General features: G+C 42.4%; 1 pseudogene; it reads right to left on the reverse strand.

Moving 5' to 3' along the window:
• The window catches only part of LOC133151155 (lysine-specific demethylase 2A-like), a 203,130-nt pseudogene that overhangs the window by 24,043 nt on the left and 163,631 nt on the right, over positions 1-15,456 (reverse strand).

A 15,456-nucleotide genomic window follows, 5' to 3' on the forward strand; every position in this document is an offset into this window, starting at 1 on the left:
CATCTGGGTGTGGTGAAATTTGTCCTCTGCATTTAACCTATCCCCATGTGATTTTAATCCATCCCCTGGGGGAGAGGGGAGCAGTGAGCAGCAGCGGTGCCGCGCTCGGGAATCATTTGGTAATCTAACCCCCCAATTCCAACCCTTAATGCTGAGTGCCAAGCAGGGAGGCAATGGGTCCTACTTTTAGATTCTTTGGTATGACCCGGCCGGGGTTTGAACCCACAACCTTCCAGTTTCAGGGCGGACACTCTACCACTAGGCCACTGAGCTGGTATAGGCCCGGTTCTTGTGGCTGGACAAGACAAGACAAGACCATCTAGTCCAGCCGGGATGGGTATGATAATGTGTGCGGGACACCTTGCTGGTCCCTTTTGCTCCCCAACGACGCTATTGACACATTACGTGAATGTGTCAAAAGGGTGGGGGAGTAGAATAATTGAGTCTACTGTAAGATTCAATGTTTTGTCAAATGTAATTGTTTTTGGAGTCTTAACAGGACATGTCAGAATTCAACACACAGTGATGAGAGGAGCAGAAGAAACATCTCAAATGACTAATGCAAAGGTTGCAGAAAAGGTGCTGTTTTTGCTGTTTTTCTGGACGTGCAGCTGCTCTTTCGGTGGCAGATCCAGATGGGGATTTGCTCAGCAAACTACTGCGGATACGGAAGCAAAGACCGAGGTCCAGATCACCCCAACGTTCTGGCTGAAGGTCCCAAGAAGGAGGGGGACGGAGCCTGCGTGGACTGGACCCTATAAATTGGTGGAGCGCATCTCACATGCCGTCCGGTTGGCCGGCAAAGGAGATACGTGGTATCATCTGGTAGTCCGCCCTGAGCCACTGAAGACAGCGACCACGCGGCAGATATTTCCAAGTTCTCCCCGGACGGAGCAGAGCTGCGAAGGGGGTGAGAATTGTGCTCACCCTCCACCAGTGGGCGTGCCAAGCCCCCAACGGCTGAACAATCACGAGCAATTTTTATCTTGAACTGTTATTGATAACATTCTGGTCGCCTAAGGCAGAGGGACCGTGTGACTCTTTTCCTGCATTAATCTTGCCGCAGGTTTATCAATCACACACTGAATTTGGATTGGAGTCTTGAGGAAAAAAACTCATCTTCACTGGAAATTATTGCTGTCATTGTATTTTCTTACTTATGTTTGATTGATCAGGGTTGGCATAATCATATGATAAAACAGGAGGGATATGTTAGGGTTTACAGATTATCTTGATCGTATGATTATGTTGGAATGTAACCTGTAATAATTAACCTAGCTTGTCCTGTCTTAAAGTAGTAGAACAAAGTGCCTAGCTCTTTTGAACTGATTGACTAGCTGCAGAGGAAGCAATCAAAGTTGCTTTGTTTACACAACGTCGTAAAAGACCCCCTGCTATGCTTTGATCAGCAGGCCAGGGGCTTCAACCCCATCCTGTCCACTCTCACCCGCACTCTGTTTCTCTCAATAAAAATGCTCCTGCAAGAGGCCTGAGTCAGACCTCATTCGATCATCGCTGTACGCACAGCGACGAATGGACTCTCCACCTGCAGGTTTCTAAAAGGACTTACTTGTCTCCCGTGTGGTTCTTGCAAAATAAGTTAGAGTGAGCACCACCCTAACATTAAAGGTCTCCTCCTAGAGGTTTTATCAGTTTGTCTTGAAAAGGTGGGTGCATCATTTAAGATGATGAAGAAAATGAGTACAAAAAAGTCCCACCTAGCTACAAAAAAAGATTTGTTCACACCTCATTGAATAAAGTACATAAGCATACAATTATGTTCACACATTAAATCAATAAATAAACATTTTAAGTATATATTGAAAAAAATGGGTTCCAAAAAGTCCCACCGAGCTACAAAAACAAATTTCCTCACAGCTCATTGAATAAAGTGCATAAGCATACAATTATATACACACACATTAAATCAATAAGACACATTTTAAGCATACATTTATACCTATACACTAAATCAATATAGAAGACATAACTAGACAATTCTGACATGTGATAAGTGGTAATGAGAAAATGTTTTTATAACTTCATGATCTGATATGTATTTTTGTGCACTTTGAAATAAATATATTTTGGTATATTGCCTGAATAGCTTAATGACGCTTAACGAACTGTTGAATGCATGCCTGATGTTTTTCTAAATCACGGACACTGCCAAGGGCATCTAGGAATGCTGAATGCTTGATTATAGCTTATGTTTTGCCTAATGCTTGATGTGACGTCATATGTTGCCTAACGTTAGACGCCAGCCTTGGATGATTGGAGAATGTTCTGGACAGAGGGAAATGTTTTGCCTAACAAAGAAAACCTATTTTATATATATTACAAGAAGCATGATTAACTGAGAATGTGACGAAAGTAAGTAAGTGCATGGAATGTAAAAAGAATAAACAAATGTGGTGACTAAAAGCTTGGCAGGGAAAACTTTGCATGGAAATAGTAAGGAAATATTAAATAAATTGAGTATGAATGAAATTGATAAATGCAGCATGATCACAAGTTCACGTCCCGACTAACAGTTTATGCCACACCCAAAACGTCACGTAACTCCGTACAAAATAATAAATTGGCAGGATGATGAATGGAAGAAGTGCGACTGAGTGTGAAGTAGATGTATACAGAAAGTTGGTTGCGCAAGAATGGAGAAATTATTTTTACAGGAAGTAACCTTGGAGATAAAACCAGCAGAAATGCCAGAGGGAGAGCGGCAGGCGAAGAACACCCAAGAACCTGGCCAAAGGGTCAAGCCAAGGTCGAAGGTCTGGAAGCAGGTGGATGGAAAAATAACAGCCCCCACCAAGCCACTCCACACACACAGACACACACACACACACACACACACACACACACACACACACACACACACACACACACACAGAATCGGCATCAACCGCCTATGGAAACTGCTCTTATCGAAGCTGGCCCAGCCCCATTGAACCATTACCCATCGAACTCGGCCCCCAACTGCATGTGCAACTGATTATGAGGTGACCAAGAAACTTTGAACGTTGCTTTTTCTGAATGGGGACTTTCTGCTCTTGAGCATTGTTGAACAAAAAGCCCAGCACTGTATTGTATATTTCCTGAGAATGGAGCTTTCGTAACAAGAATTCTGATTGAACTCAACCAACCTGTGTAAATCAAATTTTTGCTTCGATGTCTTATTCTTGTAGAAAAAAAGTGAAGAAATAAAACGAGCACGCAGTAATTGAATTGGATAACAGGTGATTGGCTGTGGCTCTTGCCGTGAGGCGCGGCTAGCGCGTTTCACAAATTGTGGACCAAATCCAACAATGGCCGTGATTAAAAAAAAGTCCAATGCTTTTAATTCTATCCAGCACTTTTGCTGTGGCAACACCTGATTTGCCCTAAAAAAAACAACTACCAAAGCCCAACCCCCCTTCCAAAAAACAGATCGTGATGGTCTTAACATTCGTGAAAATATGACTGTACTCAGAGACGTGTGCTTTGGCTGCCCGTGGGGATGACATCCGGTTCTCCAGGCGCTAGGATGGAGCGGTCGGGACCCTTCTTGACAAACTAAATACCTAAAAAACACACTTATGCTGTTTGGTGTGGCTGTTTTTTTTAAACAAAGTTGGAAGTGTTGAGAATTTTTTTTCCCCTACATGAAGAAGTATTTTCTTTTAAAAAGCCTACGTGTAGTCAAGTCCTGAGAAGATTGTTAACTGTGTGTGGGTCAGAGGGTTTTACAACATTAATACATTCATAATAAATAAATATATACAGTGCCTTGCGAAAGCATTCGGCCCCCTTGAACCTTTCAACATTTCGCGACATTTCAGGCTTCAAACATAAAGATATAAAAGTTAAATTTTTTGTCAAGAATCAACAACAAGTGGGACACAATCGTGAAGTGGAACAAATTTGATTGGATAATTTAAACTTTTTTAACAAATAAAAAACTGAAAAGTGGGGCGTGCAATATTATTCGGCCCCCTTGCGCTAATACTTTGTAGCGCCAGCTTTTGCTGCAATTACAGCTGCAAGTCGCTTGGGGTATGGCTCTATCAGTTTTGCACATCGAGACTGGAATTCTTGCCCATTCTTCCTTGCAAAACAGCTCGACCTCAGTGAGGTTGGATGGAGAGCGTTTGTGAACAGCAGTCTTCAGCTCTTTCCACAGATTCTCGATTGGATTCAGGTCTGGACTTTGACTTGGCCATTCTAACACCTGGATACGTCTATTTGTGAACCATTCCATTCTAGATTTGGCTTTATGTTTTGGATCATTGTCTTGTTGGAAGATAAATCTCCGTCCCAGTCTCAGGTCTTTTGCAGACTCCAACAGGTTTTCTTCCAGAATGGTCCTGTATTTGGCTCCATCCATCTTCCCATCAATTTTAGCCATCTTCCCTGTCCCTGCTGAAGAAAAGCCGACCCAAACCATGATGCTGCCACCACCATGTTTGACAGTGGGGATTGTGTGTTCAGGGTGATGAGCTGTGTTGCTTTTACGCCAAACATAGCGTTTTGCATTATGGCCAAAAAGTTTGATTTTGGTTTCATTTGACCAGAGCACCTTCTTCCACATGTTTAGTGTGTCTCCCAGGTGGCTTGTGGCAAACTTTAAACAAGACTTTTTATGGATATCTTTGAGAAATGGCTTTCTTCTTGCCACTCTTCCATAAAGGCCAGATTTGTGCAGTGCACGACTGATTGTTGTCCTATGGACAGACTCTCCCACCTCAGCTGTAGTTATCTGCAGTTCATCCAGAGTGATCATGGGCCTCTTGGCTGGATCTCTGATCAGTCTTCTCCTTGTTTGAGATGAAAGTTTGGAGGGACGGCCGGGTCTTGGTAGATTTGCAGTGGTCTGATACTCCTTCCATTTCAATATAATTGCTTGCACAGTGCTCCTTGAGATGTTTAAAGCTTGGGAAATATTTTTGTATCCAAATCCGGTTTTAAAATTCTCCACAACAGTATCTCGGACCTGCCTGGTGTGTTCCTTTTTCCTTCATGGTTCTCTCTGCGCTTTAAACAGAACCCTGAGACTATCAAAGAGCAGGTGCATTTATACGGAGACTTGATTACACACAGTTGCATTCTATTTATCATCATCAGTCATTTAGGACAACATTGGATCATTCAAAGATCCTTACTGAACTTCTGGAGTGAGTTTGCTGCACTGAAAGTAAAGGGGCCGAATAATATTGCACGCCCCACTTTTCAGTTTTTTATTTTAAATTATCCAATAAATTTCGTTCCACTTCACGATTGTGTCCCACTTGTTGTTGATTCTTGACAAAAAATTAAAATTTTATATCTTTATGTTTGAAGCCTGAAATGTGGCGAAATGTTGAAAGGTTCAAGGGGGCCGAATACTTTCGCAAAGCACTGTATATACCGTATTTTTCGCGGTTTTTCTTCATTGTTTGGGTGGGGGGGGGGCGACTTATACTGAGGAGCGACTTATATGATAATTTTTTCACAAATCTTCAAAATTAAAAAAAAAATAAAATTTGAAACCGCGATGTAGCAAGGGACTACTGTAATTTGAATTTCAAGTGAGATCAGCAATTATGGCTTTTACGCACGCCCGGTCCTACTCTACGGAGCTCTCTTTCACCTCCGTGAATGGAAGTCGGGGGCTGACGCTCGGCCGGGTGGCTGTCCGGGGATGGTGGATGGGGCTCGGACATGGCTTTTACGCACGCCCGGTCCTACTCTACGGAGCTCTCGTTTACCTCTGTGGATGGAAATCGGGGGCCGGCGCTCGGCCGGGTGGCTGTCCGGGGACGGTGGATTTAATGATTTGGAGTGACACTGATGGTTTGTTTATTATTATTTGTTTATAATTGCTTATATAATAGTTATTTGATATATAATTTACATCTCGTTATATGGGCCTGTGGAATATTTCGGAGTGCAAGCGCCATCAGCAGCGCACACCCGGTCGGCATTGTTGACATAAAAGACGATTGATGGATTTAATGATTTGGAGTGACACAGATGGTTTGATAATATTATTGTTTACATAATAGTTATTTGATATATAATTTATACATCGTTATATGGGCCTGTGGAATATTTTGAAGTGCAACAGCCGTCAGCAGCGCACACCCGCCCAGCATTGTTGACATAAAGGACGATCGAGGGATTTAATGAATTGGAGTGACACAGACGGTTTTATAAACGTGTTATTTATGGAATAGTTATTTGAATAACTCTGAATGTTACGTCAGGCCCGTTCTCAGCTCTTCGTTTGTGTTTATGTCTTGTTAGCATACCTATCGTTTAGCCTGTTGTTGCTCGTTCATGTCTGCTCTTGGTGTTGGATTTTATCGAATAAATTTCCCCCAAAATGCGACTTATACTCTGGAGCGACTTATATATGTGTTTTTTCACATTATTGTGCATTTTATGGCTAATGTGACCTATATTCCGGAGCGACTTTTAGTCCGAAAAATACAGTATATATTTATATATATATGTCAAACCTCTACATACGATTAGTTAACCCTACGAATTTCTTACCATACGATGTGAAATTGGATCAAATATTTGATTCAACATTCAATGACGGCGACACATCAGGATGACGTCAGCGTCATGTTATCATGTCCCAAGAAAACTAACGCAAATAGTAGCAGTGGTGATGAAAGGAAGAAGGAGATGATTTCCTTACATTTAAAAAAATAAATCATAAGTGCATGCGAGTGATCTTGCGAAACAATATGTCCAGAACATCTCAACAATTTTGGCGATCAAGTGACGACAATTAAGCAGAAAGAAGCTCTCAAAGCGTCCAAGCCATCCAAGGGGATAACCCTCGTCTTTAAATGTTGCAGCCCTACCCTGGAAGAGACGGAACGCCTTTCTTTAAAAAAATCTAAAAAGCGGTCAAGTGATGGTGAGGAGGAAAGTGAAGCAAAGAAAAGAAACCTTGAATTGAGTGGAAGTGAAGAGGTTGAAGGTTGAAGTTAAAAAGAAAACGTAAAAGAATACCGTTTTTTTTCCATGTACAATGCGCCCCCATGTATAATACGCACCCTAGAAATGGCATGTCGATGCTGGAAAAAAGCCTGTACCCATGTATAATACGCACTAAGGGTGTAACAATTCATCGATACACATCGATTAATCGATATAATGCTCTACGATTTATTGGCATCGATGCTAAATGTAAACATCGATTTATATTGCCGTATTTGACCTCGGACATTAGACGCGACTTTATTTTGAAATCCAGTTTATTGTTGCTTGCTTCCTCTTTCCGGGAGCAGTGCGCGCGGCGTTGTTGTGTTGAGCAGAGCAGGCACGTGAAAGGGGAGTCGACAACTAGTACGCGGCTCCTGGGCTGGTGTTATGGCTAGTGTCCAAAAAGACGAGGAAATTTGCTCCCCTTTAGGCTTCAAGTCATTCGTTTGGAAGTACTTTGGATTCCAAAGAAAAGATGGCTCAACGGACAAGACACGTGCAGTTTGTAAATCCTGCCATGCGGTGATCAAATATTCAGGGACCACAAATCTCGCCGCACATTTAAAGAAAAAACAAAAGTTCAGTGTTAAAATAAGCACTTTGTATACTACAATACTCTTGTAATTTCCTAAATAAAGAGTTTGCAGTACCTTGTTGATTTTGCGTATGAATTGTTATAAATCAGGATATTGTTCTATATTTTTTATTTAAAAAAAATATATCGATCGTAGAGCACTATAACGCGATATATCGTGAATGAATCGCAGCAGGCTTTAAGATATCAGCAAATATTGTATCGTAGTTCTTTGTATCGATATGATATCGTATCGTGACAAAACCCGCGATTTACACCCCTAATACGCACCCAATTTTTGACTCCTACTTAAGTCCGTAAACGTAAAATTATTTCAGAAAAAAGATCATCTTTGGGAACAACCGGATGTTATTCTGCCGGTCAGTATCACTGCGCATGCGCTAGCAAACTCGATAGCGAAGAAATGTTTCGGATTTGTGTAGGGTACATTGTGACAGCAAACGAGCAGGTGATCGAGCAAGCGTCTGATACGAGAGCATTGTGTTCGTATGGAGCGTGTATGAAGTGAACAGCAGAGAAGAAAGCGCATCCGTAATGGCGGCCTCCGTATCATATCAGGATAAAAACCAAAAAAAAAAATTAAAAAAAAAGAATTAAAAAAAAAATTTTGTAACCATGTATAATGCGCACCCCAGATTTTAGGACAATAAATTTGTTAAATTTTGCGCATTATACATGGAAAAAAACGGTAAAAACCCTTTATTAATTATTTATTTGTAATTCATTTCTTTTTACATCTCTTATATACCGTTTTTTTCCGTGTATAATGCGCCCCCATGTATAATACGCACCCTAAAAATGGCATGTTGATGCTGGAAAAAAAGCCTGTACCCATGTATAATACGCACCCAATTTTTTTAATTTTTATTTTTTATTTTTTTATTTTTTTTTTTTTTTTAAGTCCCAATGATCGTCACACACGCAGGGAGGCAATGGGTCCCATTTTTATAGTCTTTGGTATGGTCTTAACTAGGCTGGATGTAATTGTTTTGTTGGCGTTGATTTCTCCGACTGCCCGTAAACGCACCACCGCGCTCAGTGCGCACATTTGAAAAAGGCGTGCGGACGTGAAAAAGGCGGCTCTGTATGGGAGAGACGTTGAAGAGGAATAAAAACACCCTTGGAAACCAAAACTTGCCCCTCGTCGTGACTCGGAGCCGAAACATATGTTTCGGATTTGTGTAGGGTACATTGTGACAGACAGCAAACGAGCAGGTGATCGAGCAAGCGTCTGATACGAGAGCATTGCGGTCACATGGAGCGTGTTTGAAGTGAACAGCAGAGAAGAAAGGAACAAGGCAAAGTGTTGTGAAATAAAATATTACCTGTAATACGGATTTAGGTAGAGAACTAGAGATGCACCGATCCGACTTTTTCAGTTCCGATACCGATACCGATGCCGTGGCTTTGCGTATCGATCGATACCCGATACCGATCCGATATTATGGTTGACTTATTAACAAGCTACATAACTCTACATGTGGAACAGAAAAGACCAAAGGCAATGGCATCAGGCAGACTACACAGTTCTTTGCTCTAAATTAGGGGTGTCCAAACTAACGGTCCAGTTTTTATTGTCCCGCAGCAAATTCTGAAAACATAATTGAATATGGCCCGCACAAGAAGCTTGAGCTCAGCTTCTCAGTTTCCACACTAGATGGAGCCCGCCACACAAAGCGTTTGACGTCCCATTAACACCCCCCCGGAAGAGAAGCGAACACGCAGCGTTTGACATCCGATTAGCCCCTCCCCCCCCCCCCCCCATTCGGGAGAGAAGCGAACGCGCAGCCTTTGACGTCCCATTAGCAACCCGAAGAGAAGCGAACGCGCAGGGTTTGACGTCCGCTTAGCAACCCGGGGAAGAGAAGCGAACGTTCGCTCCATGTTTGCGTTTGTTTAGAAAACTCTCGTGGTATGCGGCACACGTGCTGCTGACGTATAACGTAGCCCGCGTCCCAATAGATTAAGGAAAGTATCGGCTCACAGATCGGCTGTATTTTCCGATACCCGATCCATCTATTTTGTTGATATCGGGGCCGATATCCGATCCAGATATCGGATCGGTGCATCTCTATAGAGAACTGAACTCTCGCTCTTTATATAGCTGACGTGTCTTGCGCATCCGTTCTGCGCATCTGTAATGGCGGCCTCCGTATGACGTCCGGTCCGCGATGGAGATTAAAAAACAAACAATATTTGACAATAACACACCATCAAGGATTGCACCATCGCATCAAACGATGTGTCGTCAATTATGAATTTTACTGACTAAGTGTGTTGGGCAGGATGGCTGAATGCGATGCGCGATTGACAACAAACAAGAAGAAAGGTGATTTCAAGTTTTATTTCGAGAGAGATTTGTCATGTCTCGTCCCCAGTTTTGCTTTGTGTCTAGGTTGCCATAGTTTCTGTTCGCGTCGCCCCTCTCTTCCTGTGTCACCTCAATCAATGTAATGTTTTGTATTTAAGTCCTGTCTGCCACTCGCTCACCGTCGGATGATGTCATGATGTCTGTTTGGTTTCTGTTCCTGTCTTTGGTGATGTCACCCTGTCTTTTTGTTCCACGTCTTTGTCGGTCAGTCCTGTTGTTGGTTTTGTTGTACCATGACTTTCTTAAAAAAAAAAAAATTAAAAAAAAAAAAAAAAAAAATTAAAAAATTTTTGTACCCATGTATAATGCACACCCCAGATTTTAGGACAATAAATTAGTTAAATTTTGCGCATTATACAAGGAAAAAAACGGTAATCCATCTGTTTTATTGCTATGTGTAATTATCTGCAGTATTTATTGAGTTATTGTTTTTTTTCTGACGTTGGCTATTTCAACATGAATGAACTTGTCAGTAAGTAATGATAAAAGTGACCCTTCCTTTAAATAAATATTTCAAATAAGAACATACGTATATCAATATACATACCTTACAGTCTAACAATTATATTTGATTCAATACACCCACATTTACAAAATCAAAACCATTTTTTCAATTCAGATACATTTTTTAACACTTCTAGTTGAGCACAGAATGCAACATTCCATTCAACATCAAATTAAGTACAAGCTCCCCATTTCATCATGAAACATTTCTGCACCTAAAGGAAAGTTTAATCTCAAAACACCAACCTTCCTGGTCCTAAAATTTGGCCATCCCGTGCCTTGTCATTGCTCTTGAGCCTCAAAGCTTTGGGAAAAGTGGTCTTTCGGTTGATGCTTGCTTGACCACATGCATTTACTGGAGGTGACCTAATCTCCATGGCAGCTTCCATTACTGGAGCTACAGAACCTGTGAAGAAAAACATTTGTTTTTTGCTCTGTTTGGTGCATAGAAGGGTAATAAAATACAAACAATGAAATAAAACAGAGATATTTGACAAATGACATATTTTGAAAAACTGACTAGTACAAAATTACACTAATCACACAAACAGGTAATGTGGGTCTGCATATCGATGAAGGCAGACATATGGTGTTTATAACGTCACCACCTATTGCAATTAGCGCCATTTTGAGAGGGGGGCACACGTTTGTCAAACGTTTGAAATTTTGCTATTTTTTATTTATTTACTTCATAATGGCTTAAAGTTGCTGTTTTGCAGGCTGTAATGCTAGGAAGAATTTGAAACTGCATTTGCAGTTCATTATACCTCATAAGAGGAAAAGGAGAAATGCCTTTAAACAATCAGTTGAGGAAAAGTAAAAATGAGCGGTATTATGGACCATTCTCGCCTGTGGGAAACTAAATCACAGCAAGAAAAGTCAAAGTCAGCTTTATTGTCAATCTCTTCACATGTCAAGACACACAAAGAAACCAAAATTACGTTTCCTTTATCCCACGGTGATGAGACACAGCACACGATAGACATACAAGTAAACGACACAAAATAAAAACAAGAAGCCACAAACAATAAATAATAAGAGTGATGAATAAATAATAAACAAATAACCCAATAAATAAGAGGAGAAAGAACGGAGGAAGGCCTCCACACTTATGTTATTCTACACCAGGGGTCACCAACACGGTGCCTGCGGGCACCAGGTCGCCCGTGAGGACCGCATGAGTCGCCCGCAGGACTGTTCTAAAATTAGCTCAAATAGCGGCACTTGTCAGTGAGCTGCATCTATTTATTTTACAGTCAAACCTCGGTTTTTGAACGTCCTGATTCTGGAACAAATCGGAATTTTAACAAAAAATTCAAGAATTTTTTTTTGCTTCGGTTGTCGAGCAAAATTCGGTGGTCGAACGTCGCAAGATGAGCCGGGAGGACCGGAGAAAACCCGACCGCGCGGCCCGGATGCCGACTGACTCCGTTGTTATTGTATTTTCGTTACTTTGAGGATTGTATTAACCCCTACTCATGCCTCCAAAGAAAGCAAGTGGGAGCAGTAAAGCCATCCTAAAACACAAAGACGCTCTTAAAACAATGCGACAGTGAGCGCCCGGCGCGCTGCGGTTGCGCGATCGGACCAAATTAAGCTCCCTGCGCACTGAGGTCCACTTAAATTTTGGAAAGTACATCAGGACTTAAAATATTTTCTAAATTTTAGCGATGGCTCTGTCACAATAATGCGACCAGCCCGGTGCAGTTGCGCGGTCGGCGACGCGCTACTGTTGCACATGCGGCGGTGCGCTGCAGTTGCGCGATCGGACAAAATTAAGCTCCTTGTGCACTTAGGTCTACTTAAAATTTGGAAAGTACATCAGGACTTTAAAATTATTTTCTAAATTTCAGCGACGGCTCTGTCACAATAATGCGACCAGCGCGGTGCAGTTGCGCGGTGGGCGACACGCTACAGTTGCGCAAATGAAAAAATGCTTGAAAAAGGCGGGGTTTTTTTGACTCGAAACGAATTAAAAAACAATTCCATTATTTGTAATGGGAAAAATAGATTCGGAATTTGACCGATTCGCTTCTCGAACCGCCTTCTAGAACGGACTGACAAAGTTTGACTGTATTTTTGCTATTCTTGTTAAAATCACACTTACATGTGAACTGGAAATGACAATAATAACACATAGTGAAAGTGGTGACCCCTGTTCTACACCATTCACTTTATTCTTCTTCTATTTTATTCTCCTCACTTTTTTGTCCTTCCAATACTTCAACATAATTGATTCACCCATTCCAATTTCGACATATTCCAAAAATTCACGCGTGGGGTGCCTAAAAAAAATTGTTTTCACAAAATTCGCAAATTTACGGCAAATTTACAGCAAATTTACGGCAAATCTTGGGCAAATTTCCCCCCATTCATTCTTAATGGTTCAACGTTTCACATTTATGTCGTTCCAGTTTGAAATTCACATCATTCAGTGCATTCAAATCACATTGGGGAAGATTTTCAACATTCCCGAATTTGCCAGATTAAGAAATTTCCTGTTTTCACATTTAAAATTTCCGCATAATTTCGTTTGTCACCTCTAATTTTTACACTTTTCAACCGATTCAACCCATTCCAACTTTAAACTGTTCATCTTTTGCCTACCTATTCCATAACTTCCCACTTACCAAAAATTCCAAATCTTCAATCACGCCAAATTTTCCAAAATGTCGTTTTTCCCTGCTAATTTCTACATTAATCAACCGATTCATTCTGTTCCAACTTTCAAACGTTCATCTTTTGCCTACCTATTCCACAACTTCCCACTTACCAAAAATTCCAAATTTTCAATTTTGAAATTCATGCCAAATTTTCCAAAGTTTAGTTTTTCCCCTTCGAATTTCAAAATTTTCAACTGATTCGACCCGTTCCAACATCATTCTGCAGCATTCCCCAAGTATTTATTCAGCTTCTTCACCTTCACACGCAATTTCTGGAGAAATTGCATTGTTTGGTTAATTCCTGTCTATTTCTGCTCCTGCTGCTCCTGTCTCGTCGTGCATTTCCCCCCGCTCTCGTGTGTAGGCTCACGGTCAGTACCCGCTACATGTCTCTGTTCCTGGTCCGAGTGGACCTGTTCCCTGCCCGCTGTCCGTGAATCTCTGCCCTGCCCGTGTCTTTGTTCTCCACTACCCCCCTTCCCTGCAATAAACCCAGGTCCAAGCTGCACGTCTTCATGTTTGACCATTCCCTGTGGTGTCCCCCAGGAGTCGGTTTTGATCACAAACTGTTTAATCTTTATATAAATGACCTATGTAATGTTTCAAAAAAATTTTAAAAATATATTTTTTGCTGAAAAGACCCCTTATGAAGAATACAAAATATGGACTTAATTTTTTCTTGCCCGTGTGGGGCTTGAAGGCGAGCGTCTGGCCTTTGTCCATTGGGCCCGGCCGGGCACAGCCGAAAAGAGAACGTGGATCCCCCTTCCCATGGGCTCATGGGAGGGACCAAAGGGGTCGGGTGCGTAGTGAGCTGGGCGGCAGCCAAGGGCGGGAACCTTGGAGGTCTGATCCCCGGCTGCAGAAGCTGGCTCTTGGGACATGGAATGTCACTTCTCTGGGTGGAAAGGAGCCCGAGCTGGTGTGTCTGTATTAATGCCGTTGCCTAGGCAGGGAGCGCTTTTGTGAGTTTGAGTAGGAGGCCTTTGTGCCAGACAGTATCATAGGTGGCTGTGAGATCTAGAAACACAGTCGCTGTCTTCAGTCTGCTCTCGTAACCATTTTCGATGAAGGTGGATAGGGCCGGTCCTTGCGGAAACCTGCCTGAGCCACATAAAGACGTTTCTCTACTCCTGGCGAAATACGTTGTAGAATTAGTCATTCTAAGATTTTGAAAGGAACGCTGAGTAGGGAGATTGGGCGGTAGCTGGCTGGCAGTTTGTGGTCTTTGCCAGGTTTTGGTATGGCAATATCTTTTGCTGTCCGCCATTTCTTTAGGATCGAGTTTGTTTTTACAATCCTAGTGTAGAATTGTGTCAGCCAGGTTTGGGCTCGGGGGCCAAGGTGTTTCATGAACTCTGGAGAGATGTTGTCATATCCTGCTGCCTTTCCACATTTCAGGCCCTTCAGGACTTTCTCCAGTTCAGCAACCTCAAAAGGCTCGGGAATTCTATCCTCTCGGAGGACTTGTTGGTGTTTATTTACCTCAGATGAAACTGCTCTTTAGGTGGGTTTGTCTTGAGTTACTTTTGCAATAGCCAGTAGGTGGGATGTAACTTGATTGGGTGCGACGGATGCTCGGTTTTGGCTGGGGGGCTTTTGTGAAGCTCCTAGACGGCGTATGAGTCTCCAGCAATTCCTGCTAGAGTGTCTAGAGTTCTGGTCAGCTACTGTCTCCTCCCATTTCCTTCGCCAAGCTGTAGCTAGCGATTCAATGAGATGGTCTGCTATCTCAGGGTCCCTTGTTGTTTTGTAGGCTTGTAGGAGTGCAGTGCTTTCGTCCAGGCATGGCACGTACAGGGGTCGGTAGCCTCGTGGGATGGCTGAGTGGGCAGATTTGTAGCTAGCGCTGCAGAAGGGGTTGGAGGCTTCATGTCAAGTCAAGTTTATTTGTATAGCTCTAAATCACAAGCAGTCTCAAAGGGCTTCACATAGACAAAAATTGACAATTATTCTCAAAGCATCCCCTGATCTTAAGCTCCCAAAAGGGCAAGGAAAAACTCAAAAAATCCCTACCGGGGGAAAATGAGAAACCTTGAGAAGGGACCACAGATGGAAGGATCCCCCTTTCAGGATCACCAGGTTGAAATGGATGCAGAGAGGGCACAAATGATACAATATGAAAATCAATGAAATAAAAAGTGGATGTCCATGTCAGAGCGAAGGGCTGCCAAAGAAGCCCTCAATTGTCCTGGCAGTGTCTTCGAGGAGGTTGAGCTGCAGTTCCCCCATCCTGAATTGGCCCACGAGAATCCAGACAGCCGCTGTCAGCATGGGTGCCACCTAACCACCTCCCCGGCCGGGGAGGGGAGGAGGGAGGGGGTGAAGAAGGAGAGAAAACAAACTCCAGCCGAATCGGCCAC

Source organism: Syngnathus typhle, linkage group LG3 (genome assembly GCF_033458585.1).
Source record: "Syngnathus typhle isolate RoL2023-S1 ecotype Sweden linkage group LG3, RoL_Styp_1.0, whole genome shotgun sequence".
NCBI lineage: Eukaryota > Metazoa > Chordata > Actinopteri > Syngnathiformes > Syngnathidae > Syngnathus > Syngnathus typhle.